Source organism: Triticum urartu, chromosome 7A (assembly GCF_056163025.1).
Source record: "Triticum urartu cultivar PI428250 chromosome 7A, HENAU_Tu73, whole genome shotgun sequence".
NCBI lineage: Eukaryota > Viridiplantae > Streptophyta > Magnoliopsida > Poales > Poaceae > Triticum > Triticum urartu.
This window is the reverse complement of record NC_141879.1, coordinates 74,213,258-74,219,101: the sequence shown is the minus strand read 5'-3', so window position 1 is coordinate 74,219,101 and position 5,844 is coordinate 74,213,258.

Sequence of the window (5,844 nt, the reverse complement as noted above, 5' to 3'; positions counted from 1 at the left end):
AGATCCAATCATGATGAACCAATTCCTAGTGAGTTGAGTGTACTGGATTATCTTTATGAAGTTTTGCTTGAGATTCGTGAATCTGAAAATTGTGATGAAGAAATTTATGAAGTGATTCATGATAGCTCCTTGAAAGAAAAGCATGATTGCAATGATGTTAATATAAATTCTATTAATGTCAAATGTGTTAGTGATATGCAAAACCCCAAGTTCGGGGATGCTTGTTTTGTTGTGTCCACTACTTATTGCAATGATCATGATTGGGGAGATAAAGATTCTTATGATCTTGAAGATTTATTTAAACCTCATGAGGAATATGATTGCGATAATATTAAAAATGGGTTTGGAAGAGTGTCAACTTTAGCTAAAAATTATCCCACATATTTTTGATAAAAGTGGGTTTGGAGAGGCCATGACTTTATTTGATGATAATCCCACTATTTTGGAAGAGTGTTAACTTTGCATGCATGTGGTATAGGAGATATGACCTAGAGGCAATAATAAATGATATTATTTATCTCCGAGTTCATAATTATGTTTATGTTCCATGCTATAACTGATATGGTTCTCGAGTCTGCAATAACCACGAGGCTCGGAGGAAGACTCATATGCACGTGTGGAATAATAAACGGTAAAAAGTATTCCTAGTCTGGCCTCTAAGACTACCTCAAGTGTTGCATGATGGTTCTGTTTTCCTGATCATGGGCATGTCTATGCCAGCAACCTTGAGGGCACAATGTTAAGAGAACATTTGTGTTGAATCGACCCGGATTGATGTTATGCTAAGAGATTCATTCGTCACAAGTTAATGGTACATAACACAGACATGGTTAACGTTTGCATGATTCCTGAGACCATGAGAGTATCGAGTTTCTTCATGCTTGCTTCATGAACTTTGGGGTTTGTTAAACGTCATCCGTAAATGGGTGGCTATTACGGCGGCTTACAGGTTCATGGAGAAGTGTGTCAAGTAACTTGATAGCTCAAGATTGGGATTTGCTCCTCCGACGATGGAGAGATATTCTCGGGCCCTCTCGGTATTACGGTATCCATCATCGTCCGGCCAGACACAGTGTGATTTGATCACTGGGATGCCAGAACACGGAAACGAGAAAAGAGAACAAAACCGGTAACAAGGTAACTTGCATGGTGGACAAATGGTTCGTCCACGGGGATGCAACAAATCTCACCTTGGGTGTTTGTGATATATCACGAAGCAACAGGAATAGCTCACTGCAACTGGAGATTCACTCGAATTTTTATTCGTGTGGGTATAGGGGTTAATATGGGTGTCCACGGCTCCGATGTTGATCATTGATTGGAAGGGGTTCCGGGTCATGTCTATACTTCACCGAACCTATAGGGTCACACGCTTAAGGGTCATCTATCTGCTGAATACTAGACAAGGAGTCTGAGAGAAAATCACCGAAAAAGTTTCGGACACCGGAAAATTTTTCGGACACCGGAAAAGGTTCTGCAGAGAGAGGTCATCAGATGAGTTTCGATGAAACTGAAAAGTTGTTTCAGGGGATACCATTAAGTCAAATTGGTTTTGGCACATGCCTGATAATTCTTGGAGGGTGCCAGAATCATTCTGGAAGCTTTCTGGAATTTTCCGGGATAAAAACCGAATATGCTCCGGAGCTGCCGGAACCACTTCAGATGCTTTTCGCAGATGAAAATCACTAAACCGGAATTGTTTCGGAACGCGTTGAAAATCATTTTGGTGGGTACTGGAAATGTTCTAAGCCCACATAAATATTTTCAATTCGAACGGACGCTGAAAAATGTCGTCGTGAATAGTGAAAATCAGCTTTATGGTTACTTTATGGAAAGCCACCTTTTGGGGCTTTGCTCCAAAAGATCTTGGGGATTACATGGATGGATAGGAGCCATTTTTTGGGCCCCTCAGGGGGGTGTGGCCGGACACATGGGGTATCCCCCCTTGGGGACCCTCTTGTTCCTTGGTTTCACTCCTAGGTCCTTGTGGAAGGACTTCATTCATGTGCATTTTGGGTTTTTGGGTGGAACTACCCTACCCCTTGGGATTTCCTATAAATAGATGTGGAGGGGCAGCCCTCCACACTCACTCTTTATCACATACAAGTGCCATGCATGATCTGGCTTCTCTCTCCCTCCCAGCGAAACAGTTTCGTAGAGCCAAAAGGCTGTCTGGGTTCCGGCAGGAACTAGTTCTGGATGGCGAAGCCCTGCCGGATAGATGACACCGTATCTGTGCAACCCTGTAGAGAGGTCATAGTTTCGATCTTAGTGCCCGAGGGGTTGTTCGAGAATGCCTCCCGAAGGGCTGTCCGAGTGACCGTCCGAGTTTCGAAGGCCCTCCCGAAGGGCTGTCCGCAACACCGTCCGGGGGACTATTCAACCGCCTCCCGGAGGGCTGTCTGAGGAGCAGATGAGGGTATACATCCTCGCGGTTGGGAGGTTGTAAATCCTAGCTGCGGGGATCTGCACCGCCGATCATCATCGACTCTACTTCCCGCTGCGCTACGAGTCGGTAACGAAACAGATCAAACCTTGTATGCATTCTCCATAGTGGTCCTGGGCTGGTGCGTATGTCGGAAATTTTTTGTTTTCTGCTGTGTTACCCAACAGTGGCATCAAGAGCCGTACTATGTGTAGATGCAGGTTTCGATCTAGAATACATGGAGATGTATGGATATTGCATAATATAATTAGGTTGTAGATGAGATCTATTGCTGAAAATTATTTATGCGGGTGACAGATGAAATCTGTTACCCGACATTCTTGTTGCTTCCCTAGAATTTGCATTTGCTCAATCTCGAGACAGCATGGTGGAATTTGACAAAGTTCTGGCAATCCGTGATCCTGATTGATCATGGAAGTGCTATCAGTTCTTTGGGTTCCGCCATAGTCAAAAGAAAGATGAAATTCGCTGATGAAAGGGCATTGCAGATATGATCTGCAGGGGGGTCGTGCGTATGACGGAGTTTAGTATGGGGCTCGAGATTTAATTATCTCGTGTTTCATACACCTCGAGATGTTAATCTAGCAACTTGAATAATCATACTTGTTAATAAAACGTTGGTAGATGCGGTTTAAGTCAGAACCTTAGAAGCCACGTAAAAATAAATTTTTGCATAAACCGATTAGAGGCGTCTAACTTGGTTTTGCAGGATGTGCATGTGATGTGGTATAGCAATGCTCATATTCAATTTGATTATGTATGAGATGACTATATGATGTTATTAACATGACCTGCGTGTCATGATTCGGCATGATGGCTGGAGCCATATGATTGTCACTTTAATGACCTGCGTGTCAACCTTGTTGTAATGCATTATTTTATTAGCTATAGAGATAGCAATATTATCTGGTGCATCGACAAGGTGGTGGCAATCTTCGCGAAGGTGAACACCGACGCGAGTGCCGAAGACGAAGAAATGAAAGACTTCTCCGTCAGAAAGGGCTATACCAAATCATGCTAATTATGAATTGCCTGAGATGTTTATCCCTTTTGATGCACCCTTCTTGATTGCGCCATAGTCGCTTTTTATTAGGGTGATCTCTCACAAAAATATCAAGTAGTTAGTGTTCTCCCAAGTGTAGCACCATCACGGCACCTATCTTTTCGGGTTGCGCCGTGTCACACGGGTACGAACGATTAGAGAAGTGTGAGGCGGGTGAGTTGAGACCTCGCAGCGAGATCACTTGGTTGTCTTGACGTTCAGGCATGACCGTCATGAGCTCGGAACACACGCATCGAAAGATGAACAAGAGTCACATAGAGATGTGATTGGAAAGTTGGCCTACCGGTTGAGATTTTCGTCATCAGTGGTGTTACACCAATGGCGTTGAATTGAAATGCGGATCTTGAATCACTCACGATCAATTATGAGAGATATTGATTTGAGTGGGAGCGCACTATAGAATTAACTCGTTTAATTCTCAGTGCAATTAATTATGAACACTGTCTAAGTGTTTCTTCCAAAATAGTTGTAGAATAATGGCTCGCGTTTCCACCTTCCCTGTTACAATTGAATAGCTGTTAAATATCTGGTTAAAACTTTACGATTGATAACGTAATGTGAGGATTGTCCTCAAAAGTGCCGAGAAGGATTTTGTCCTATCGCATGCTTTCCGTATACTCCCGCTAAATGCAATGGATGATGAGACTCTCGTCCTTCAATCCAAAAGCTAGAATTCCATTGCGGTCAAGTGCAATATGTTTGCTTCCATGAAACTCGAACTTCGAAAGTTTGGGATAGTTATGTGATATTCATGGAACTGAAAATTATTTTCAGATACAAACAAAGCAATGTTTGTTTGCAAGTATTAGTAAAAGTGTTTACTATGCATTTGACTGTTGAGAAGGGGATCCAGAAGAACGCCTGTCATATAATGAAAGGTGAATAAAACAACAACTTAAAGAGAAAGGAAGTGTCCAAAGGGTGTTAGTATGACTTATACGCCTAGGAAGTCCGGGGCTAACGCCACTCTTAAGTTGGGTGCTTCTTTTGCGAGTAGGAGAAATACTAAAAGTTAAACTGTTAGAAGTATAAAGGCAGAAAGAAAGATGACTGGAATATCCAGCTCATGTATGAATGTCATACAAGTTTTTGATGTATAGAAGGCTGGTCAAAGATATAGTCCTTGGGAATTATGATTAAATTGGTGATCACTGATTCTTGGGTATTGTGAGTTAAATAACAAAGATACCCACTCGATTGCATTCTGTTGCAACTCGATCTAAGAACTACTATGGCCTAAAAGACTAGCCAGAAATGAGGTTTAGGTATACACAGGGAACATAGTAAATGTTACTATACCTTCCATCGGTGTATTGCCGTCTGTATTTATTTTCATAATTCATTTAGAGTTTTACAAACTCTAGCCTCTTGCAAGAAGGTTGTTCATAAGAGAACTTTTTATGTTCGATGTTATGAATAACACAAGGGCCATACTTTCATTATGAATGAGATGTATGTTATGAATATTGATAATAATACAATACCTCTAGGTTTACTTTCATAATTCATTTTAGAGTTTCATACACTCTAGCCCATTGCACATTGTTTGTTGCAAAAGAGTTGTAAGTATTATGCATAACATGAAGGGCCATGCTTCCATCCAATATGGGATGTATTTTATGAATATTGATGGTAATATGATACATCCGTAACACTGACGCTAAATGTTGCAAGACTAAAAGAATACCACACAAGTGTGGCACTACATTTGTTCACATTGGAGAAACCCACATGGAAAATTCCATTATGATGGATTTTGAAGTCTTTTTGATTTTGAATCATCTGACACTTGCAACTTTCCACCGAAAAGTGATGTGACTGAAATATTGTTCACATGCCATAAGGAATGAGCAACAAACATATCGGTGATCATACATTTTGATGTGTGTAGTTCAATAAATGTTGTTGCAAGTAGTGGATTTATATATCTTCAGAACTGACTCAAGTAGATATATGGATATTTGCTTGATGAGACGTAAGTATGGAACTTTTGAAATCATTCGAAAGGTTTTCAAAAATGAAGTAGAAGTTATTGTAACAAGGAAATTATGTTTCTACAATTTGATTGCAGAAAGGAATATCTGAGTTACAAGTTTAGCGAATGTCTGATGAGTTATGAAAAGAGTTTCATAACTTACAACTTTCGGAACACCACTATGAGTGGAATGTCTGTGAAGATGTAATCAAACCATTTATGACATGGTAAGGTCAAAGATGACATAAATAAATTTGCCATTATCCCTTTTAAAGTGATGCTTTAGAGACTACGGCTTTTACACTGAAAAGAGCTACATCGAGTCTATTGAAATGAAGCCATGGTATGGTACGCCCAACC